This window comes from Carlito syrichta, unplaced genomic scaffold, assembly GCF_000164805.1.
Source record: "Carlito syrichta isolate Samal-C Ts95f unplaced genomic scaffold, Tarsius_syrichta-2.0.1 Scaffold280221, whole genome shotgun sequence".
Taxonomy (NCBI): domain Eukaryota; kingdom Metazoa; phylum Chordata; class Mammalia; order Primates; family Tarsiidae; genus Carlito; species Carlito syrichta.
The window spans coordinates 49,871-76,141 of record NW_007224317.1 but is presented as its reverse complement, the minus strand read 5'-3'; the positions used below and the strand labels follow the sequence as shown (position 1 = coordinate 76,141).

The window sequence follows — 26,271 nt, the reverse complement described above, 5'->3', positions numbered from 1 at the left end:
ATAATCCTTTTAATATGATGATAACTTTAGTTTGCTAGTATTTCATTGAAGACTTTTAAATCAAAGTTCATAAGGCATATTGTCCTGTGGCTTTCTTATAGTGTCTTTATCTGGCTTTGGTATCAGGATAATGCTGGCCTCATAGAATGAATTGGGAAGTGTTCCCTCCTCTTCAATTTCTTTGGAACAGGTTGAGAAGTATTGGTGTTATTTTATTTTTATTTTTTAACTTTTTATTGTAAAGATGTGGGGTACAATTCAGGGTTAGGTATACAAACATTGATCATGCAGGTACCCCTGTTAAAGAGTATATCCCTCCCTCCCCTAGCAGTTCCCCTCAACAACCAATACCACCCCTCCCCACCCCCACACCAACAGTTTCCCATTACTGCCAATCACTTTCTTATAGCATTTTAATTGTTCAAAATCCTCTTATGAGCGAGAACATATGGAACTCTGTTCTTTGTTTCTGTGGTAAATCACTGAGTATGATTGACTCCAAATCCATCCAGGTTGCTGCAAAGTCCATATACTAGTCATTCTTTATGACTGCATAATATTCCATTGTGTATATGTACCACATTTTTTTAATCCAGTCCAGTTTCTATGGGCAACATGGTCGGTTCCATGTCTTTGCTATTGTGAATAGAGCTGCAATAAACATACATGTGCAGGTATCTTCTTTGTAGAATAATTTGAGTTCCTGTGTGTATATTCTCAATAGGGGAATTTCTGGGTCATATGGAAGGTCAATTTTTAGTTCTTTTAGAAATCTCCAGACTGCTTTCCAGAGAGGTTGTATAAGTTTGCATTCCCACCAGCAGTGTAGAAATATTCCTTTTTCTCCACATCCTTGTCAGCATCTGTTGTTTGTTTTATTAATGATGACAATTCTTACAGGGGTTAGGTGGTATCTCAATGTGGTTTTGATTTGCATTTCTCTGATGATGAGTGAGGCTGAGCACTTTTTCATGTGTCTGTTGGCTGCCCATATATCTTATTTTGAGAAGTGTCTATGCATGTCTTTTGCTCACTTTTTAAAGGGGCTGTTTTTCCTACCCCTTTGGTGCATTTGAGTTCCTTGTAGATTCTAGATGTTAGGCCTTTGTCAGATATACAGTTGACAAATATTTTTTTCCCATTCTGTGGGCTGTCTTCCTGCTCTCTTGATGGTTTCCTTTGCTTTGCAGAACCTCATTAATTTGATGAGGTCCCACTTACCTATCTTATTTCTTAAGGTATTGGCCTTTAAAGTTCTGAGTAGGAATTGGCTCCCTGTTCGAATTTCCATAAGGATGTCAATTTATCCTTCTTTGCTGATGATATGATCCTATACCTTGAAAATCCAAGAGAATCTGTCAAAAACCTGCTGGTACTGATAAAGGACTTTGGCAAAGTCTCAGGTTACAAAATTAAACGTGCAAAAGTCAGTTGCATTCCTATATACCAACAACAAGTAGGCAGAGACCCAAATAAAAAGCACAATCCCATTCACAATAGCCAAAAAGAAAAAAAAGAAATACCTCAGCATCTTCCTAATCAGAGAAGTGAAAGACCTTTACAATGAGAATTACAAATCACTGCTCAAAGAAATCCAAGAAGAAACAAACAATTGGAAAAATATACCATGCTCATGAACAGGAAGAATCAACATTGTTAAGATGTCCATTCTACCAAAGGCAATCTATAGATTCAGTGCAATACCCATTAAGTTACCAACATCATTCTTCTCAGACCTGGAAACAACAATACATAAATTCATATGGACCATGAATAGCCAAAACAATCCTTAGCAAGAGAAACAAAGCAAGAAGTATCACACTTCCAGACTTCAAACTCTACTATAAGGCTACAGCAATCAAAACAGCCTGGTATTGGTATAAAAACAGGTACATAGACCAATGGAACAGGATAGAGATTCCAGAAACAAAGCCTCAACTCCTCAACCAACTCATCTTTGACAAAGCCTCCAACAACTGCAACTGGGGAGAGGAAAATCTATTCAGTAAATGGTGCTGGGAAAACTGGCTGACCACATGCAGAAGACTGAAACAGGACCCCTACCTATCACCATACACAAAAATTAACTCTAAATGGTGTTCATCCTTTATATTTTGATATAATCATCAATAAAGCCATCAGACACATATCTTTGATGGGAGATTTTTGTGTACTGACTCAATTTCTTTATTAGTTATTAATCTATTTATCATTCTATTTATTTATGATTTACTCTTAGCATGTATTGTGTTTCTAGATATTTTGTTGTACTGTTGTTCCTAGTACTCTCCATTTTATTTTTGCTGAATTGGTCGTATTGTCCCCACTTTCTTTTCTGGTTTTAGTAATTTGTGTCTTCTCCCTTTTTCTTGGTCCATTGAGCTAAATATTTGTCAATTTTGTTGTTTTTTTTTTTTTTTTAAACAACCAACCTTTAGTTTTACTGTCTTTTCTATTTTTTATTCTCTATTTTGTTTGTGTTTAATCTTTATTATTTTCTTTCTTCTGTTATCTTTGGACTTACTTTGTCCATTTTCTAGTCCCTTAGTTATACAGTTAGGTTTCTGATTTGAGATCTTTCTTGTTTTTAAAATATGTTCATAAGCTATAAACTTCCATCTTGGCACTAATTTTTATGTATCCCATAAGTTTTGGTATATTGTGTTTTCATTTTCATTAATCTTTAAGTATTTTCTAATTTCCTTTGGAATTTCTATTTTAACCATTGGTTGTTTAAGAGGAATATTGCTTAATTTCCATAATTTTGTGCATTATCTAACTTTACTTCTGTGATTGATTTCTAACTTCCTTCCATTGAGGTCAGAGAAGATAACTTTATCTGTTAAAATTGCTTGAGGCCTCATTTGTGGCTTAACATTCAGTCAATCCTGGAAAATGTCCCATGTGCACTTGAGAAGAATATGTGTGCTTTTTTTGGGTAGGGACTTCAGTGTATGTCGTTAGAGCTAATTGGTTTATTGTACTATTTAAGTCCTCCATTCTCTTACTTATTTTCTATCTTGTTTTAGTCATTATTGAGGATGGAGTATTGAAGTCTATGACTATTATTGTAAAGCTATTTAACTCTTCAATTCTGTCAGTTTTTGCTTCATATGTTTTGATTATATATAATTAAATGAATAAATGTTTATATTATTATTGCATTAAACCTTTTATTGACACATAATATCCTTCTTTGTCCCTTATAACCTTTTTTTGATTTAAAGTCTATTTTATCTGTTATTAGTATAGCCATTACTGCTCTCTTTTGCATGGAATAACTTTCTTCATCTGTTTACTTTTAATCTTTTTGTGTCTTTGGATCTCAATTGAGTCTCTTATAGATAACATATAATTGGATCATTTAAAAAATTCATTCTGCCAATCTTTTTCTTTTGATTGGAGAGCATAATCCATTTACATTTCAAGTATTTATTGATAAGGAAAAACTTATGTCATTTTGCGATTTTTAATATGCTTTGTAACTTTCTTGTCCCTTATTTTCTACATTACTGCTTTCTGTTACGTTTAGTTCATTTTTTGTAATGAATTGTTTGGGTTCCTTTCTCAATTTCTTTTGTATAGGTTCTATAGCTATTTTCTTTGCGGTTACCATGAAAACTATGTATATTCTAAAGTTATGACACTGTATTCTGAATTTATTCCACTTTATTATCAATAATACAAAAATCTACTCCCTTAACAGCTCTATCCCCACTCCTTTCAGTTATTAGTATCATTAAATTACATCTTTATAAGTTATGTGCCCTAAAACATAAACTAATAATTTAAAAAAATGAGTTAGTCTCCTAAATTTTGTAGAAAGCTAAGAGTGGAGCTATGAACCAAACTTATAATAATGCTAGTAGACTAATAATTGTTTCTTTTTAAAAATTTAATTTGTTTCTTAAATAATATAAAAGCAAAAAGTGTGATTACAAGCTGTTGTAACAAGACACTAGCTTTTATAATTTCCTATGTGTTTATCTTTGCTGAGATCTTTATTTATTTATCACTGGCTTTGAGTTAGTGTCTACTGTCCCTTCATTTTGCCATGTATGACTCCCTGGAGCATTTCTCACAAGGCAGATCTAGTAGTAACAAAATCCCTCAGCTTTTGTTTACATAGAAATATGTTAATTTCTCTCCTATTTTTGAAGGAGAGTTTTGCTAGTTCATAGATTTTTATTTTAGCCTTTGAATATTATCAGTCCATTTTCTTCTGGCCTCCAAAGGTTCTGATGGAAAAATCTGCTGATAATTTAACTGAGGATCCTGTATAAATGTCAAGTTGCTTCTCTCTTGCTTAAGATTCTTTTTTCATATTTTTTTATTTACAAAAGTTTGATTATCATGTGTCTCAGAATGAGTTTCTTAGGTCATTCATTTTACTTGGAGTTTATTGAGTTTGGTTGATGTTTGTATTCATGTTTTTCATCAAATTTAGAAAGTTTCCAGGTTTTTTTTTTCCTCCAAATATTCCCTCTTCTCTTTTCTCCTTCTGAGAGTTGTACAATGCATATGTTGATCCACTTAATAGTTTTCTTCGATTTTCTTTCTGTTCTGCAGACTGGATAGTTTTTATTGTCCTATATTCAAGTTCATGAATTTCTTTTTCCTATTCAATTCTACTTTTGAATACCTCTAGTACATTTGGAATTTCAGTTATTGTCAGTTTGGCTCCATAATTTCTGGTTTCTTTTGAGTTTTCTGTCTTTATTAATATTTCAATTTTGTTCATATTTTTTTTTACTTTCTTTATTTCTTTGATCATCTTCAAGACAGTTGTTTTAAAGTTTTTTTACCAGTAGATATATCACAAGTGTTTTCCAAAAACAGTTTCTGTTTGTTTATTTATTTATTTATTTTCCCTTCAAATGTGCCACACTTTTCTGTTTTATTTTTGTTATTGATGCCTTGTGTTTCTTGGTTGAAAACTAGATATTTTAATCTAATTATATGGAATATTTGGAAATCAGATTCTCCCCTTTCCAAAAGGCTTGCTGCTATAGTTTATTATTTTTGGTGTTAAGTAAGTTGTTGTAGACTGTCTCTGTACCAAAACTTAGGCTGAGCAGTAAGTATAAAGTTTTCTCAGACTTTTCTGAGCTTGTGCCATTTTTTTTAGCATGCACAATCACTTTCTAATTTTCTCTCTTTTTGCAGTTGCTTTTGAATTTACTAGTCTTTAGTGTCTAGGGTAAAATTAGAAAAATAATGGGAAATAAAAAGATTTCCTCTAAGTCCCCCAGAAGTCACTTCAGCTGAGGGAGAGGAACTTGCAACAATAGAGGGAAGTGCAACAACTAAATTCTTTGCTTTTTGTCTGCACTTTTGTAATCAGAAGCAGCAATCAGTGTTCAGAACACAGATCTCCAATATTTGTAGAATAGGGTACCTTTTGCCCACCCTGGCTCCCCCAAGCTTTTACTGGGCTAAGAACTTAGATTGGCTGAAATTAAGCCAATTTACCATCCAAGCCTTCCCTTGGAAGTTGTAAACTTTAATAGATTCCAGCATTCAAAAATAGTTATATCAGATTCTGCCAGTACAATTATTGTCTGGGAAGAGATTCCTGGTGTTTTCTACTTCACCATCTTCCCAGAATCCTTCTCTTCATTTATTTTTATAAAAAAAATTAGGTCTATCTTTCAGATTTTGAGAACTCAGTGAGATAGTCAAGACACACATATATCATGGCTCCTGGTTTTCAGGTACTCAACACATTTTAATTTCTTCTTTGTTATTCTTTCATATTTTCTTGGAATAGGCCTGGGATTTTTAGAGCTTTGAAAGATAACCAGAGCTATTTATCTTTAACTTGGTTGATTTAAAGAAATTATGGAAATGTATTTTCTTTTCTTTTCTTTTCTTTTTTTTTTGAGTTGGAGTCTCACTCTGTCGCCCAGACTGGAGTGCAGTGGCCGCTCCCAGGCACCGCAGCCTGGACCTCCTGGGCTCCTGTGATCCTTCTGCCTCAGCCTTCCAAGTAGCCGGAGTTATAGGCACCTGCTACCACGCCTGGCAATTTTTTTTATTTATTGTAGAGATGAGTTCTCGCCTGCCCAGGCAGGTCTCGAACCCGTGGGCTCAGGCAATCCATTCACCTCAGCCTCCCAAAGGCACGGGATAACAGGCTGAGCCACCGAGCCCGGCTTGGAAATATATTGTCAATAAAAATAAAACCACTGGAATAAAAGCAAAAATTAGAAATTAGCTACAAGTATCAAGTATATATAACATGCAGATTTAGATTTAAAATATGCTTAGAGATGTTTAACTCTGAGCCATTTGGGGGCACATTCTATATGTTTAAACGTAAGGTTAATGTTTCAAGTTGGATTATTCACCAAGAGTGAAACAGTATATTTTTATTCAAGACTATGTATATATTAGAATCTATAGAAGCTATGTATGCTCTGAAGTGAAGATGGAACCATTCTAAAATAGGAAGAAAAAATGAAAAATGACCAGAGATTTATGAAGTTTAACTCTCAGAGTATGATAGAAAGAAATAAACAAGATAAAGGGATGTGTTGACATGTTCAATTTTTACAATAAAATATTGAAGTATGTTATAGATATAATTATGGTAGATATATCTCTTCATCATGCTGAGACTGACACTGTGAAGAACTTCAGACACACTGAGATCTGGAGACAAGGTCAGCAGATTTATAAATCTTTGATACCTTGACGTGACAGAAATACTCTTTATTATTTAATGTGGAGATGAAATGGAACTTTGAAAGAAATAGCCTGTTTTATTTGATATCAAGATTGTTTTCAAAGAAAATTATAGATATAGAAACTATTTTTTCCTTATTAAATAAAATATATTATATATGCATTATATATACTTGTCCTTTAATATGCAAGTAACATTTATAAAATTATTATTTGTCTCATTTCAAGAAAGTTAAGAAATGTAAGCAGAATATTTTATTCAAAAATAATTTAAGTTGAAAAGAAAAGGAATATACAGAAAAAAAGTTAGGAAGAAGTAGGGTCTTTAGTGTAAGTAAAGTCCAGAAACATCATGATGACTTACATTTCCAGAATATGACCTATCCTCCACTTTGTCTCCCAGTCTCCTTTTCCCCTGTATTAACTATTTTGCTGAAGTAACTGGATTGTTCATGTCAGCTAGAACTAATTCAAAAACAAACAAAAGAGAATTTGACAAAAATTTCAACAGATATGCTTTAGAACCAAAACATAAGATCTATAGAAAATATTTGAATGATACACAGGACAACCTAGAGCTGAAAGCCTGCATATTCTTGTTTAAACAGAATTGCCCAGCTACATGCCGAGGTAATGCACGACCGTGGAGATGAAAGTATGCTGTGTACCTTCAGTAGAAAATCTAATGTGCTCTGCATCATTCAATTGTGTCAACAGAGGATCTTGACAAAAGAAAGTTTTAACACAAGTAAAGAAAATGATAACATTCTAAACACAAAAGATAGATTGAAAGCAAATTGTTTTGGCAGCTCATCATGTAATTTCAGATTTTTAGTTGATTTTGGCACTTTATGGGTGTACAATATACCTTACAATAGAGTTACAAAAACAACTATTTTCTTTGATTTTGCCTCCTATTTTAAAGAATTTTTTTAAAAGTTAGAAAAGAAAGATTACAGTGTCTAGACCCTAGAATATTAAGCATGCCGATTGCACTAAGAGATGACTTAAGCAAAACAGAATAAAAGTTCTAAAAATGTAGCAAAAGCTTAGAACTTAAAATATCTCTAGAGGTTTCTAATTTTCTTTGTTCAAGAGTATTAAGCTAAAAGCTATCAAAATGTAACTTTTTCTAGGCTAATTTATGCTATTAGAGAAATTGCAAGTCATTATTTTCATTCCTGCATTCATCAAGTAAATCTATCTATATATATATTGAATGCCTCCTTTGTACCTCTTCTTGGCATTGGGGTCAATAATACAAAAAATGAAAAAATTAAGAAAACGTATAAATGTGATAATTTTTATAAAGAAAATTATATTGTTTATAATAGAAGAAAATTATATTTATTTAAAAATTATATACTGTCTATATAATGGGGAAAATTGACTTCTGTACTTTTATATATTTTACAAGAAAAATCTACCCCAGTGAAGTGAGTTTTGAGTTGAGATTGAAGCATGAATAAGAATGAAGCAAGCAAACAATGAAGGAAGAATGTTTCCTGCAGAAGGAATAACACATGCAAAGTGTCTATGGCTGGAGGAAATATGGCATATGGAATGGGTTCAATTATGTCCCCCTAAAAGATATGCTGAAGTTCTAATAACCAGTACCTCAGAAAGTGACCTTACTTGGGTTTTTGCAGATATTAGTTAAGAGAATGAGGTCATACTGGAGTAGGAGAGGCCCTTAATCAAATATGACTGATCAAAAGAAGAGGAGAAGAAACACAGAGGCACAGACACATGAGGGGAGAATTCCATGTGATGGTGGTGTTGGAGATTGAAATGTTGAAGCTGCCAACCATTGATGGTTGCCAGCGACTACCAAGTGCTAGAAAGAGGCAAGGATAGAATCTCTGCTATAAGTTTCAGAGGGAACATGACTTTGTTGATACCTGGATTTTAGACACAGCCTCTAGAGCCAAATGAAAAGAAATTTCTGTTGTTTTAAGTCATGTAGGTTGTGGTACTCTGTAAGAACTACCCCAGCTATCTAACACAACATGTTTGAGAAAATGGGCAAAACTAATGTGGCTTGAGGTAGTGTCTGGAGCTTCAAGAATGACATACTTCCCAGTTTGTTTTTCCTTTTCCTTCTTCATCTCCTTCTAGTTCTCCTTCTCCTCCTCCCTCTATTCCTCCTCTTCTCCCTCCTCCCCTTCCTTCCCCTCCTTCCCTCTTCTTCTTCTCCTTCCTCTTCTTTTGAGGTGGAGTTTCATTGTGATACTCAGAATATCTGAGTGCAGTGCCATTATCATGGCTCACTGCAGCCTTGACCTACTGGGCTTTGGCAATGCTCCCACCTCAGCCTCCTGAGTAGCTGGGACTATGGGTGCATGCCACCACATTTGGCTAATTTTGGTTATTATTTTTTTGTAGAAACAAGGTCTCACTATGTTGTCCAGGCTGGTTGAACTACTGGGCTCAAGCAGTTCTCCCTCCTCAGCCTTCTAAAGTGCTGGGATTACAGGCATGAACTACTGTGCCAGGTTGTTTCCCAGTTTGTCTGGGACAGTCCTGATTTACAATTGCTCTGATGGCCTAATTATTAATAACATCTACTTTCACTCTCAGAAGTGCTTTGGTTTGGACAATAAACTAATGGTTACTCTCGTTATAATTGACTAATTCATACACTTAAAACTCTTTCCAAATTCTCACATTTTGGACTTTCAGAAGAAATATGCTTGTTCTTTTCCTAGCACCAATTCCTTTCTTTCTCACCAGTAGTGCCTTAATTTCCCTTTAATGAGTTCATACTATTAATACTTCTATTTTCATTTATTTGCATTGGTTCAATGGCAAATCTGTGTCATTAAGCCACATTCCAATTAGGCACAGTGGTTGGATTAGGGTAGGATACCTAGCGTATTTAGAGATACTGAGAGGCAACAAATTTCAGGACTTTGTATGAGAGGAAAAAGAGACTCCATGTCCCTAGATAATGACGTGTTCATATGCAAGGGATGGAACTATGGCAGCCATTATTGATCACAAGGGAATAGACTGAAACTCATTTTGATCAGGAATTAAAAGGCAATGTGTGACTTGAAGATTAAAGATACCAGAGGGGCAGAGTAAAGAGTCAAAGAAAAGCTGGGTTTATGGTGACAATGTTTAAGCCACTGATTATAACTTTCTGGAGTCCAGACGTGTTAATGGAGTTTTATTTATTTGGTTAAATATTTTCTTTACTGTTTAGGTCAGCTTGGCTTGAGTTCTATCAATTACAAAATGTTAAATCCTAATTAGTATGTTATTCCTTTGTAATTGATGGTATGTTGTGCTATTGAACTTGTGTCTCCTGGTGGAGTGGTTGTAAGGTTAAGTAGAGAGTTTGTTGTCAGCTGAGTGAAGGCAAAATGTCAAATATTATTCCTTCTTCAATTTTTCCATGTAGTTGCTGATTGAGGGAGGAAAACTGTGATTTAAGAGTTCTTCACATCAACAGTATTTGAAAAGATAAAGATGGAATTCTCTGTCAACCATGCTGTGCAATGCTTGCAGAAATACAGCAAATTTGGTGCATAAAGTCCTCAAGTAACATCTTCAGGGAGCAATCCTTTGGCATCATAAGGATCTGGCTTATTCAATCATTACTTTTGTTTTATTATTCATTTATTTCTATAGATATATACTCCATCTCTAGTATCTCTATGTCTTTTCTTCTTTAACCAGTCAGATCTATTTGGAAATTTAAATAGATTCTTTATATCCTACCACAGAGCTCATTTATGCTTATGTTATGTTTCCCTGATTTGGAGTGATTTTTGCAGGTTTGATTCTGAGAGTTCCACATCATGAATCTATTTATCTTGCATCAGCTACCTCAACCACTGTCTCAAATACCTATGTGATCCCTAGTAATGAGAGAGCAAGATTTATTTTACATTCTCTACCTCTTGCATTTCAAGGTATGTATGAATTTTATTATTATGCTTCAGAAAAATGTCACATTCAGGCTGGGTAATTAAGCAAAATGTGATAAAGAATATACTTACAAAGTTTGGGGCAAGGTTTGGGTTGAGAAAGCCACTGTACTGTGCTGCACATTGAGGCTAGTAACAACAGAGAGCCTTTGCCAACCAAGGCCTAAAGGCGCCAGAGAAGGGACTGGTTACTGGAACCAGGATAAAGAGTTTTATGAGAATGATTGCCTTGCCAGATGTGGCTTACAGGGAATTGTCAGCCTTTTAGGCATGGAGCAGGCAAGAAGAGTAAGAGTAAATTTGGAGGGGCCAACAAGATATTTAGTGCAGGTTTTTTTAGAGTATAGATAGTATTTGAAGCCATGAGACTAGAAATCACAGAAAATGAATGTAGATAGGAAAGAGGTCCACAGACTGAGCCCTGGACCCATTCAACTTAAAGAAATGGGGAACAGAAGAACAAAGGCAGAACAGATACTGAGAAAGAGTATCCAGTGAGACAGAAGGAACATCAGGAGAGTGTGATGACCTGGAATCCAAATAATAGTGTTTTCAGGAGAAGGGAATGATCAGCTCTGTCAAATGCTACCTGTAGGTCAAATAAGAAAGGAACTGAGAACTGATAGTTGAATTAGCCACCTGGAGTCAGTGGTGACTTTCAATTTCCATGGCTGTTTGAGTGGAAAGTCTGATTTGAGTGTTTTCAAAAGAGAGTAGAAGGTTAAAACTTGTGACAATAAATATGGACAAATATTTCAGGAGTTTTGCTTTTAAGAAAGCACAGAAATGAGCGTGGTGGCTAGAATGTAAAGCTAAGTGAAGATAATAGAATATTTAAGATTTTAAAAAAGTCTGTTTATTCACTCTCCTGTGTATGGACATATAGGATCTTTCCAGTGTTTCACACTGTTAGACAATATTTCAGTGACTATCCCTATGTATATTTGTATTATATCAATTAATATTCTCAAGGATGGCCAAATTTTAAATATTTTAATTATCTATCTATCTATTTTCTATTTATCCCTATTTAATCATCTATCTACCTACTTAACTATCTAGTCAACTGAATAAACTCCAATAAGCTTAAAGAAAATGTTTCATAGTTGCAACATTGAATGAATACTTCCTGTCCAGACAGTCCAAGCTAAACAAAATAATATTTCAATCCAGTTAAAAAAAAAAAGAGAAAATAAAGAACCATGGATTATGCAAAACAGTGAGAGGATAATCAGGAAAGGTAAGAAATGTGAAAAACAAAACTAGTATTGTTATTTCTGAAATACTTCTTTTGTTTAACTGATACCTTGTTGATTTTCCTTTTTTCTCTTTCTCACTTCCACATCCTATATCTTGATATCTCTTCCTAAATAAATCACTTGCATAAATCCCATCTTAAATCAAAGTTTGATTGTGGACCACAAAAACATTGTAATTCAGTCATGAAAAACAGTATAAAAATTCCTCAAAAAACTAAAAATAGAACTACCATATGATCTGGCAATCCCACTATTTAGTATATATCCAAAAGAAAGGGAATAAGTAAATCAAAGAGATACCTGCATCCACATGTTTATTGCAACATTATTCACAATAGCCAAGATATGAAATAAACTTAAATGTCCATCAGTGGATGAGTAGATAAAGAAAATGTGGTGTATATACACAATGGAATATTATTCAGCCATAAAAATAAAATCTTATCATTTGCCATGACATTAATGTGACTAGAGGTCATTATGTTAAGTAAAATAAACCATGCACATAAAGACAAGTATCACACATGCTCATTCATACATAGGAACTTTAAAAAAAGCTTATTGCATGGAGGCGGAGAGATGGTTATCAGAGGTTGGGAATGGTAGAAGAATGGGTATGGTTGAGGAGAAGTTGGTTAATGGGTACAAAATGTACAGTTAGATAGAAGGAATAAGTTCTAGTGTTTGTTAGCATAACAGAGTGACTATAGCTAGCCATAATACATTGTATATTTCAAATAACTAAGAGAGAAGATTTAGAATGTTCCCAGCACAAAAAATGATAAATGTCTGTGGTTATGAATATCGCAATTATTTTGATTTGATAATTATAGGTTGAACACATGTATCAAAATATCACATGCATCCTAGAAATATGTACAATAATTATGCATCAATTAATAAAAAGATGACTACTTTGTCGGGGACTAAATAGTTAAAGCATGAAACTGTCTACCTAGAAAAGCAGAGTCCAGATAAGAATAGTATGTGTCTTTCAAAGTACAGAAAGTGCTGGTCAAGGACAAAACTAATATGAAATGTTGACAAAATAGTCTGAGTCTGGGTACAGACACTTCTTGATAGAGGGGAAGTTTAATGTTGAAGATTGGGGAAGTCTGAATGCCTGATTGTAATGTGCTTGTATATAAACTTTGGAATAAAGAGAAATGGGGTCATTCGGGGACTAGCCCCGGTGCCCTCCCTTTGCAGCTAAAGGAGTCTTGTATTCCTTTTAGTCTCCACTCCCTCTTTCAGGTACCCTGATAACTCCAAATGGTCCGGACACTACTTAGAAGTGAAAAATGTAGGAAAGGGACATGAGAGAACTTTCTGAGACTATGGGAGTATATTTTGTCTTGAAAGTAGAGGGCATTATATAAGTTCATATATGTATTCAAAAGTTCACACTTAATGATAATGGGGGAAATACACACTTAATGATAATGGGGGAAAGATCCATTATTCAACTAAGAACTATAAAAAAATTTAGTATATGACAAGACCTGTATGGAACATTGATAACACAGACATATATTCACTGTCAAACTGAAAAACTCTGTTATATTATGAGGAATGTAAATCTCCAAAGCAAGTCTGTTTTAAATCAGAGTGAATTAAGCCTACTTATAGCAGAAATATCCACTGTCCTGCACATATGCCTTCAACCCACTTGAGAAGCCACATGCAAACAAACATGATAAACACTGATGGTTATGTTGTTCCTCCACCCAGGAGGTAGGGAGCAAATGTGACCTGTAAGCAACAAAGGAAGGTGGTAAATAAATACCTCTGAACCGTAGTAGAAAAATTCCAAGATGAGATGCATTCTGTGTTCCTACCGAAGGTTACTACTGGAACTGAGCACCAGTTGCCTTGTTATCAACAAACACTTTTTACTGACTTTCTGCTTTCTCTCTCTCACTTGCCTGTTTCTATACCTTGCTAATTGGGATCACTTCCCAAATCACACACTTGCACTTAAATCCTGTCTTAGGGTCTGCTTTTGGGAGCCCAAAGTAAAATATTATTTAACAAGCTAAGAAGTTTAGGTGTTTTCTACTTCTAGGTGTCTTATATTTTATGTTTCTTAAATTTTTTGTTTGTTTTGTTTTACCGGAGTAATTTAGAAATGAGACATTTTGTTGGATCTCTTTGGACAGTTTCTTTTTTTCATTATCTGTCTTAAGGCGTCTTCCTGCCTTGGGCAAATTGAAAAATGACTGTCCCTGAAGGGCCAACTATCACCCATAATAAAGCATCGTTTAACATTTTGTTGCCCCCACCACATTTTTTGCCTTAGGCAAGTGCCAGAATGGAAGAGACAACTTATGATTTCTGAAACAATAGAGTTGATATTTTATAAAATTATGTATCATGTGCTAGTTTGTTTCTCTAGACATTTTCTGCTATTCCCCTTCAGACTTTGTTCTAATAGTAGGCACTCTTTATACCAAGTATTACACCCTTATTATTTGTTTTCTTTTGGAGCATTTGACTCATTAGAAAGGACACATAGACATTTTTATTTTTTCTCAGAAATTTTGATGTGTACTACTGGCAAGATATATTTTATTCACATTTTTTCAAAATGTTATATATGTGATCATAAATGTATAAAACATATGCATATATTTAAAACTTGTATACAATATATACAAAAGTGAAATGGAGAAAACTAAAAGTAAGGAAAAGAGTAAATAACTATGAAGAATATCACAGGTTCATTTTCACTTTCATGTCTTTGATGCCTGTAGTTAGAACTGACCCCAAGTATAACAGAGTGTGCAGTAATTAGAAGAGTATTAAAAAGCCTGTTTTAATCCCAAATATCTTATTTCACAATCTTTCCAAATTTCTCAAAACTTTCAACTTTGTAAGTGTCATGATTTGGAACTTATTAAAAAACTATGTGATAAACTATGAAAAATAGACATCTTTTTTCTAATATTTTCTCAAAAGGTGCTCTATCAAATGGTCCTGAAAATATTAACTTATATGTATTAATCATTCTAAAGTGCATTCTAATGAAGGCAACTTAATTATTTGCATTTGCAGGATTTGCTAGTTAACAAGTCAGCATGAGCAACATGTAGACTGATGTGCTCACCAGAATCTGTCAGCTCTCAGGGGACAGAGTTCTTCTAGAAGGAGCCAACAAAGGGGAGCAAATGTCAGAAGTACAGGATGTGGGAAGGAAGATAGTTGAGAAAGTCAGTGAATTCCAGAGATTCAGGAAAGTTGAGAAGAAGAGTAGGAAATAAAAAATAGCATAAGTTATTGAAAACAAATCTATGTCAGATTTGTTTCCAGAACCAGGCTGGATGAGAACAAAGCAGTCATTTATATGGTCTGTACACACAATGAAATATTACTCAACTTTTATCAATTTTAAAAAAATTTTATTTAATTATAGATATGCGGGTTACAAGGGAGGATTAACCACATAAATAGGTTGCATGCAGGTGAAGTTTGTGCTTCTAACTGGCACTCTCTTCCTGGTAGTGAACCAGTTATCCTTTGTGTTGTCACCTGCCTCCCACCATTATCCCTCACTCCCTCCCCTGGTAGTGCCCGACTGTTGATCCCACCTTTGTGCTAATGTGACTAATGTCAGGACCCATTTATGAGAACTTATGGGGCATTCAGTTCTTGGTTTCTGTGATAGTTCACTTAGTATTATGGTCTCTGATTGCATCCAAGCTGCAAATGCCATGTTTTTCTTCTTTATGACTGCATAATACTCCGTTGTATGTATATACCACATTTCCTTTATCCAGGACAGTTTCAATGGAATAGAGTTGGTTCCATGTTTTTGCTACTATGAATAGTGTGGATATAAAAAATGTGGTGCAAGTGTCTTTTTTGTAGAGTGATTTATGTTGCTCAGGGTACATTTCCAGGAGAGGGATTGCTGGACCATATGGAAAGTCAGTTTTTATTTTCTTTAGGAATTGCCTCATTGCTTTCCATTGAGATTGAACTAGCTTGCACTTCCACTAAGAGTGGGGAAGCATTCCCTTTTCTCTATACCCATGCCAGCATCTGTTGTTTTTTGACTTGATAGCAATCCTTACCTGGGTTAGGTGGTATCTCGTTGTAGTTTTGATTTTCATTTATCTGATGATTAGTGAGACTGAGCATTTTCCATGTGTCTATTGGCTGCTTGTATGACATATTTTCTGTTTATATCCTAGGCCAGCTTTTTAACAGATTTCGTTCTTTCTTTCTTCTTCTTCTTCTTCTTTTTTTTTTTTTTCCTCTCAGTTCATTTGAGTTCCTTGTAGATCCTGGATGTTAAGCCTTTGTCAGATGTATAATTTTCAAATATTTTTTCCCGTTCTGTGGGTTGTCTCACTTTTTTTGATAGTTTCTTTTGTTGTAAAACGTTTTTTAGTTTGAGTATGTCTCACTTGTCTATTTTAGTTTTTATTGCATTCACTTTTGGGGACTTGGTCAAGAATTCATTGCCTACACTGATGTGCATAAGGGTGTTTTCTACATTTTCTTCTAAAATTCTTATAGTTTGAAGTTTTATGTGTAGGTCTTTGAGACATGTAGAGTTGATTTTGTATATGGTGATAGGTAAGAGTCCAGTTTCATTTTTTGCAAGTAGTCAGCCAGTTTTCCAAGCATCATTTGCTAGATATGGCCTCTTTTCCTCAGTGATTGGTATTGGTAACTTTATCGAAGATGAAGATTTTTTTTGAAATGAAGATGAGCTGGATGAGAGGCCATGTTTTTGTTTCTGGTATCTCTGTCCTGTTCCATTGGTCTATGTGCCTACTCTTGTACCAATACCAGGTTGTTTTCATTACGGTAGTTTTATAATAAAGTTTAAAATCTGGACGTGTGATACCTCTTGTTTTGTTCCTTTTGCTGAGGATTGTTTTGGCTATTTGTGCTCTTTTTGTTTCCATGTGAATTTCAGCATTGTCATTCCCAGATCTGAGAAGAATGATGTTGGTAATTTGATGGGTATTGTGTTGAATCTGTAGATTGCCTTGGGTAAGATGGACATCTTGACAATATTGATTCTTCTAATTCTTGTGCATGGAATGTTTTTATTTCCTTTTTTTGTTTCATCCTTGATTTCTTTGAGCAGCATTTTGTAGTCCATTGTAAAGGTCTTTTACTTCTCTTTATTTCATTTTTTTGTGGCTATTGTAAATGAGATTGTGCTTTTTTTTGGTTCTCTGCCTGCTTGTTGCTGGTGTATAAAAATGCAACTGTCTTTTGCACATTGATTTTGTAACCTGAGACTTTATCAAAGTCATTTATCAGTGCGAGGAGGCTTTTGACAGACTCCCTAGAGTTTTCAAAGTATAGAATCATATTGTCCACAAAGAGGGATAGTTTAACTTCCTCTTTTCCTATTTGGATAACCCTTATTTCCTTCTCTTGCCTTATTGCTCTGGTTAGGATTTCCAACACTATGTTGACCAGAAAGGGTGAAAGTGGGCATCCTTGTCTCATTCCCGTTCTGAGGAAGAATGCTTCCATCTTCTGTCCATTGAGCAAAATGTTGGCTGTGGGTTTATCATAGATGTCTCTTACTGTTTTGAGGAATGTTTCTTCTATGCCTAGATGCTCAAGGGCTTTTATTAAGAAGGTATACAGAATTTTGGCAGATACCTTTTCTGTATCTAATGATATAATCATGTGATTCTTGTTTTCACATCTGTTAATGTGCTGAATTACATTTATGGTCTTGTGAATGTTTAAACAGCCCTGCATCCCAGGAGTGAAGCCCATTTGGTCATGTTGGATGATCCTTGAGATATGTTGTTTGATCTGATTTGCTAAAATCTTATTGAGAATTTTTTCATCTATGTTCATCAAGGAGATTGACCTGTAATTCTCTTTCCTTGGTGGGTCTATACAAGGTTTGGGTATCAATATGATGTTAGCTTTTTAAATAGAGTTGGGGATAATTCCATTGTTTTCAATTGCCTGAATATTTTCAATAAGATTGTATCAGCTCCTCAGCTCCTCCCTGTATGTCTTGCAGACTTCAGCTGAGAAGCCTTCTTGTCCAGGGTTGTTTTTTTTTTGTTTGTTTTGTTTTTGGCAGGGAGATTTCTTTGGAATGAGTCTATTTCCTGGATTGTTATTGCTCTGTTTAGAGTTTCAGTTTCTTTTTGTTTCAACATTGGGAGACTGTGTAATGTCAGAAAGTTCTTCATATCCTTTAGATTTTCTAACTTATTGGCATACAGATGTTCTTAGTAATCTCTGATAATATTTTGAATTACTTCAAGGTCCATTGTGACTTTACTTTTTGAGTTTTTAATTGTGCTTATTTAGACTTTCTCTCTCTTTCTTTATCAGTCTGGGCAGGAGTCAATCAATCTTATTTATCCTTTCAAAGAACCAGTTTCTTGTCTTGTTGATCCTTTCTATATTTTTGTCTTCTATATCCTGCAATTATTATTTTATCTTATTGATCTGGATTCTTCTGTTGAAGTTAGAATTTATATGATCTTGCCTTTCCAGTTTTTTTAGGTGTGACATTAGGCTGCTTACTTGTGCCCTTTCTGTTTTCTTGTGTGTGTGTTTGTGTGTGTGTGTGTGTGTGTGTTTGTGTGTGTGTATGAAATGCTTTGAATTTTCCTCTTAACACTGATTTCATAGTATCCTAGAGGTTCTGATAAGATGTGTCTTTGTTTTTGTTTGTTTCCAGGAATCTTTTTATTTCTGTCCTGATTTCCACATTGAAATCATTAGGCAGCATATTGTTTAGTGTCCATGTCTTTGTGTGTTTTGGAGGGACCTTTTTGGTGGTGATATTTGTTTTTATTACACTGTGATCTGATAAGATGCATGGTATTATTTCAATCTTTTAAAAATTTGTTCATGCTTGATTTATGTCAGACAATGTGATCGATCTTGGAATATGTTCCATATGCTGATGAGTAGAATGTATACTCTGTAGATGTTGGGTGGAGTGTTTTGTAGATGTCTATTAAATGCAATAGCTCAAGAACCATTTAAGGTTCTGGATCTATTTGTTGGTTTTTCATCTTGATAATCTCTCTGGGGCTATAAGTGGGGTATTGAGATCTCTAACTCTAATTGTGTGAGGGTCAGTGGCCTGTCTTAGTTTACTTAGTAGTTTATAAAATATGGTGTTCCTGTGTTGAGTGTATAATGTTTAAGATGGATATTTCTTGCTGGTGGATTGAACCTTTTATAATTATGTTGTGTCCTAACTTGTCCTTTTTAACTCTTGATGGTTTGAAGTCTTCTTTGTTTGATATCAAAATAGTTACACCTGCTCTCTTCTCTTTTCCATTTTCCTAAAAGATCGTTTTACAACTCCCTATATTGAGCCTGTGCATGTCCTTTGCAGTGAAATGAGTATCCTGGAAGAGCAGACTGTTGGATCATGCTTCTTTATCCAGTTTGCCTCTCTTTGCCTGTTCAGTGATACATTTAGTCCATTCACATTCAAATTGATTACTGAAATGTAAGTTTTCCCCTATCATACAGCTGTTAGGTGGCTGTTTTGTTTCCTTTTTATTTTTGTGTTTTTGTATGTGTGTACTTTAACTTTTTTGAGTGCTCTATATGCTCTATTAACTCTGTACTTTTGTGATGGGTATGATCACTTTATTTTTTCTGTGTTTAACACCTTCTTAAGTGTTTCCTGAATATACCATATTCTCTTAGGAATTAGTTGTCTGGGAAGGATGTTAACTCTCTGTCACTGATGAAGTTTAGTTTGGCAGGGTAGGAAATTTTTGGCTGTAATTGTTTATCCTTGAGAACATTAAGAATGGAACTCTAGTCCCTTCTGACTTGCAGTGTTTCTGCAGATAAATTGAGTGATTCTGATGGATCTTTCCTCGTAGGTAGTTGGACCTTTCTCACTTGGTGTCTTTAGGATTTTTTCTTTTATGCTTACTTTCTGGAGGTGGATTGCTATGTATCTTGGGGATGGTCTTCTCATATGATATCTTGCAGTGGTTCTCTGAATCTCTTGTGCTTGAATGGTCAGCTTTCTAGTGAGATGTGGGAAGTTTTTTGGATGACCTTATGGAATGTTTGTTTCATGGTGTTCTCAATTTCCCTTTTTGCCTTAAAGATACCAACCTGGCAACATTTGACTTTTTAACATAGTTCCACATCTCTTGAAGACTTTGCTCCCTCTTTTTGAGCCTTTTTTTCTATATTTTTTACAGAATGGGTTAATTTGGTCTCCAAGCTCCAAGGTTCTTTCCTTTGCTTGGTTTATCCTGCGTCTTATCCTTGTCAGTGTGTTTCTGATTTCCAGGATTGAATTGCTCATTATTTCAGAATAGGGGTTTCTGAAACTGGCCAACTTTGCTTTTACTTCCTGTATGACTTCAGTGAGTTTTGCTTCTAGTTTCTCTTGGTTCTCACTATTCATTTTAGCCTTTCAAGTCATTGATTTCTGTGACTGTCATCTGGGACAGGTCATTCTGAGGAGTTTCATTGTGCTCTCATAGCTGCTTTTTTAGGTGTTGCCTTTTTAGGACTCTGAGTGTTGCCTATGTTTTGTCATTGATTTTTCCTCATTTGTGGCAGCCTCTCTTCCTTCTTTATTTTTATTGCTCTGAAGTTAGTCAGTGACCCTCTATTCTAGGGCCCTTTCTGTGTTTCAATATAGGTCACTCAATGAGAGAGGGAGAGGCATTAACTTCTGCTCCTTGCTCCAGCCTGTGGCACATTTCTCTCCTGTAGATATTCTCTCCCACTGTTAATCTAGTTGGGTTAGTTTTCATCTTCTGCTAGCACTCTGTAGAGAGCAAGTGGGGGGATGGGCCCTCAACCTGTTATCTGCAGTTTTCAGTCCAGAAGTATTCCCACCGAGAAAACCTTCGAGCTTCTTTCATGTCACCCCTTCTCTGCTCAAGTCTGCACTCTCTTCTTGAAAACAGTGAGCTCCCTACTTGGAAGTGATTTTTTCTGATCTTGCTGGGAAAATGACCACCAGTTTTTGGTGGCAGGTGCTAACCAGATGGGTTTTTCCTGCCTGGGAGCCAACTGGGCTCCATTGGCTGAAGTTGTGCTCACATCAGCTGACTGGGTGCAGGTTTTGTGCCTTGTTCCCCTTGGGCTCTGGTTCTCCATCACTGTGCCACTGATCCTTCCTGTGCAGGACAGATAACAACACCTTCTTAAGTGTCTCCTGAAGAGTTGGTCTGGACATGGCTTAGGAATTGGTTGTCTGGAAAGGATGTTAATTCTCTGTCACTGATGAAGCTTAGCTTGGCAGGCTAGGAAAGTATTGACTGTAGTTGCTTATCTTTGAGAACATTAAAAATGGGATTCCAGTCCCTTTTGACTTGTAGTGTTCCCAGCATATGACTGGGAAAGGGTGAATGAACCTAAAGCATCTAGGAACCACTCACTCACCTTCACTGGGCAGGGCATCAGTTCCTGTGCAAGCCTGGCACATGGTAGGAGATGGAGTACCTGGAATCCTTCATTTGCTATTGCTTTCTTATCTCTATGTGTTCAAAGAGAACTTTGATGCGTACAGGGTACTTCACCTGTCTAAAAGTGTTATAGATGTCTGTCTATCATTGTCTACTCTCTGACTTGCTTAGCGAGAGAAGTGCCAGTTTGTTGCTCCATGGTGGCCATCTTGGATCCCTCCTTGTTCAATGTTTAAAAAGAAGACAATCTTGCCATTTATAACAACATTGATGAACTTTTAGGACACTGTATGAAGTAAAGCAAGCCTATCACAGAAAGATAAATGATTCCTCTTGCATGAGGTACCTAAAATAGTCAAACTCCTAGAAGCAGACAATAGAACGATTGGAGATTACTAGGGGTTGGAGAGAGAAAAAATGGGAAATTGTTTTTCCATTGATATAAAATCTTAATTATGCAAGATTAATTTGTTCTGGTGCACATTGTAGTGACTATGATCATCAATACTGTATTATACACCTGAAGGATTAGGAGGATAGATCTTAGATGCTCTTACCCAAAATAAAATAAAATAAAATAAAGAAGAGACACTAAAGCACTTGGAGGTGATGGATAAGGTGATAACTTCATGGGTGTATGCATACATCCAAGCTAATCAAATTGTATACATTAAAAATATGCAGTTTTAAAAATATACCTCAATAAAGCTGCTTTAAACACACACAAGTAGTCATTTATATAGAATGATTATCATGAATACAGGGAAATATAAACTGCTGGGACTTATGATATGAAAATCTTTTTTTCTCAAAACTTCCTTCCTCTACCTGTTATTTATCTTTTCTTTCTTCCTTTTTCTCTCTCCTTCCCTCTTCTTCCTCCAGTACGTTTCTTTATTTTGTTCATTCATATTTATTTACTTTTATATACATTCATTTATTATTTTTAATTTCATCATATACAAAAAGGGAATAGGGACAACTAGCAGTTTTAAAATTCCATGTACACATAAGAAACGTGATGAAATGCTCTAATCTGATCCATTTATATGCCTGGCAATTCATGCTAATTTCTTTCTGTCCCACATGTAGTAATTGTTTTGATGTCTTGATTTTACCCCTGGCTCAATAGATGAGCCTATATCCCTTGCCAGTGACTGGTTCAGGCTTAAGCTGATTAGTTTATGGTTTCCCAATTGGTTATGGTAGATTGAGAAATGTTTAATAAAAGTGATGTTGAGTACTTTTTTTTGAGTCGGAGTCTCACTCTGTGGCCCAGACTGGAGTGCAGTGGCCACTCCCGGCCACCGCAGCCTCAACCTGCTGGGCTCCGGCAATCCTTCCGCTTCAGCCTTCCGAGTAACCATAATTACAGGCATGCGCTACCATACCCGGCTGATTTTTTTATTTATTGTAGAGATCAGGTTTTGCTAAGTTGCCCAGGCAGGTCTCTAACCTGCAGGCTCGGACAATTCACTCACCTCCGCCTCCCAAAGTGCGAGATTACAGGCTGAGCCACTGAGTCTTGCCAATTTTGAGCACTTTCATTTGATTGTTGTAGGAAACAACTTTCCCCACCTTTACTTGGAGTCCTTACTTAATGATTACAGACATCTCACAATCATAAGGGAAGCCAACCTAAATAGGGATCCCAAATAGAGAAAAGTGTGGAACCGAAGGAATTGAAAATAAATAGAGTTGGGACCCTGGACCAACAGTGCCTATATCTTCTCTTCCTCAAAGTACTTCAGAAACTGAGCCACTATATTCATTTAATGTTAAAGGCAGTGTGGGTTAGATTTTCTGATACTTGCAAGAAAAGTATTCTGATAGACACAGCTAAAATAAGTGATCCAAAAAGGGTTAAATAAAAAAGGATGGGCATAGTGGTTATTACTTAAGGTAGAAAAAAAAAAAGAAATAGATAAGCCTTTGAAAATGTAAACGAATAAATTAACAACAAAAAAAATAGAGAAAAATAATTAGAAAGATGGGATTATAAAAGCTGAGGCATTTGTATCTTACAAAAGGATAACAATAATACAACAACCATAATAAGGACTATTTGAGTGTCTACCAGGCTGTCCTAAGAGTTTTTGCAAGTTTTATCTCTTCATCTTTTGTTAAAAACACTGTATAGTAATTACTATTTTAATGGTGAGGAGTTTGAGGAATAAAGTTATTAACTTGTAGCAGTCATTGCTACAGAACTCATGTTTTATTATGTGTAATTTAATGAAGATACATTTGAAATTCTTGATGAATGTAGAAACGTTTTTAGATTACTTAAACCACCAAAATAGGCTCCAGAGGAAGGGGAAAACAGGACACACTAATAATTGTGGGAGAAAGTTGAAATTACTGAAGTATTATTTCCAAAGAGACTAGAGGATCAGATGATTTTAATGGTGAGTTATAGGAAACAGATAAGTTATTTATAAAAGTCACCTAATTTATTTTATAATGTTATCATAATCCTGATGTCAAAGCTGACATAATACAACAATAGACTATTCCATGAATGTAGTTACAACTATCCTAGGTAAAACATTTTCAACTTTACATTTAAATGAATTATTTGCCAGTACAAATGACAAACTTTCTTTCCTCTATCTAGGTTATATATTGACACATCCTGGCTATTGCTTTGCATGAAAATAGACTTCCAGTTTTAAGAGTATCTGCTCGCATTTCTGAGATGTAATCTGCCATGATTTTGAGTGGTGCCTCCCAATGTAATAGCTATGGTCAATCAGTTAACACTAGAAAAATGGGACTTAAGGCATAACACAAAAGGGACATGTAACAACAGTGGAAAAATGCTCTCTCTTGGCAAGTAGTTCTACAGATTCACACACTGTTTCAAGAACAATGTACTTATTTTAAATTTCAGTAGGTGTTTTACTTCCAATGGAGATGGAAGAGAAAAATGAAAAAACTGATGATTCTATGAATATCATTATACACTGTGAATGATTTACAGACGGACTCCAAGGGCCATCAAGAGAAAATAATTTCTGGAGAATGGGAGCGACCATGAGGACCCTGACCTCATGGAAGCCCCGGTCCGGATCCGGGACACCCCGGAAGACCGTGCTAGAAGCGCAGGCCAGTGGGTTGGCATTCCACCCGACCCGCGACCTGCTGGCTGCAGGGGACGTGGACGGGGACGTGTTTGTCTTTTCTTACTCTTGCCAAGAGGGAGAAACCAAGGAGCTCTGGTCATCAGGTCACCACCTCAAGTCCTGCCGAGCTGTGGCCTTCTCTGAAGATGGGCAGAAACTTGTTACTGTCTCCAAGGACAAAGCCATCCATGTTCTAGGTGTGGAACAGGGCCGACTGGAAAGACGTATTTCCAAGGCTCATGGTGCCCCCATCATGAGCTGCTGCTGGTGGATGAGAATGTGCTGACCACTGGGGATGACACAGGTGGTATCCGCCTCTGGGACCAGCGCAGGGAAGGCCCTTTAATGGATATGCGGCAGCATGAGGAGTACATTGTGGACATGGCTCTGGATCCAGCCAAGAAGCTGCTGCTGACAGCCAGTGGGGATGGCTGCCTTGGCATCTTCAACATCAGGAGACGTCGGTTTGAGCTGCTCTCAGAGCCTCAGTCTGGGGACCTGACTTCTGTTACCCTTATTGTGGGAAGAAGGTGGCCTGCGGTTCCAGTGAAGGTACAATCTACCTCTTCAATTGGAATGGCCTTGGGGCCACAAGTGACCGCTTTGCCCTGAGAACTGAGTCCATAGACTGCATGGCTCCAGTCACTGAGAGTCTACTGTGCATTGGCTCCACCGATGGAATCATCAGGGCTGTGAACACCTTGCCAAACCGAGTAGTGGGCAGTGTCGGCCAGCATGCCGGAGAGCCTGTGGAGAAGCTGGCTCTTTCCCACTGCGGCCGCTTCCTGGCCAGCAGTGGCCATGACCAATGCCTCAAGTTTTGGGACATAGCCCAGCTGCGAGCTGTGGTGGTAAATGACTACCGTCAGTGCAAAAAAAAGGGACGGCCACTGCGGGCCCTAAGCAGCAAGGCCTGGAGCACTGATGACTTCTTTGCAGGACTGAGGGAAGAGGGAGACGACTCCATGACTCAAAAGGAAAAGGAGGAGAGTGACGATGACAGCGACTGAGGGGATGAACTGGATCTCAGGACAGGTCCCACTGGGCAAGACTCTTTTTTCCTGGACTGGATCCCCAGAGACAATATGAATTTATAATATCTAATTGCACAGCACAAGAGAATGCACTCAGGGCACTGACATGGGGAAGCATTTGCCCTGTAGTGGCTACTCTGCTACCAGTAAGATAAACCCTAAGCTGTGGGCAAGACAGCACAAACACAACTATATATTAACCAGGGGTTTAATATAAATACAACCAGCATAGAAAAACTCAAAACTATACATAAACCAAAACCCGAATGCCACGTGGTAGGGAGAAAGGGTGGAATTTCTGACGTTTTGGCTCAGTTGCCCCCCCTTAAAAACCCAGCAAAGAGGACAAATCAGGAAAATAATGAAGATTCATGCCAAGCTGTGGAAGAGGGGGGAAAGTTATTAGGGTGAGTCAGAGGTAACAGCCAAGGGAGATCACAGGGTCAGGTCAGACTCTAGGCTGGGAGGGGGAGGGCAAGATCCCTCACCAAAACTTTAGCTAAAACTGAGCTACCACCAGGTGTGATGGGGCCCGCCCCAGCAGGGAAGTTGTATCAGGCCTGGGGCAAGGCCTATGTGTCCCCCTTTTTGGGGTCAGATAGTGATCACCCAGGCCTGCTGGGCTGGATAATGACACAGGCTCTGCCTACCCATTAAAGCTGCCTATGGATTGAGAATGGGGTCACTGCTTAATCATGGTACCTGCCTCAGCCCCAGCAGCCCACAAGAAGCTGGCCCCAGACTCACTGAGTGCCTCTAGCAGCTGTGCAGACACGGCATCCTTGGCCACCTCATGCCCATCCTGCCATCTGGGGACAGCATAACCCAGA

General features: G+C 36.5%; 1 pseudogene; it reads left to right on the top strand.

The window, feature by feature from the left end:
- LOC103254449 overlaps nucleotides 1-25,417 on the top strand; it is a 62,352-nt pseudogene extending 36,935 nt beyond the window's left edge.
- Nucleotides 25,418-26,271: the final 854 nt, after the last annotated feature.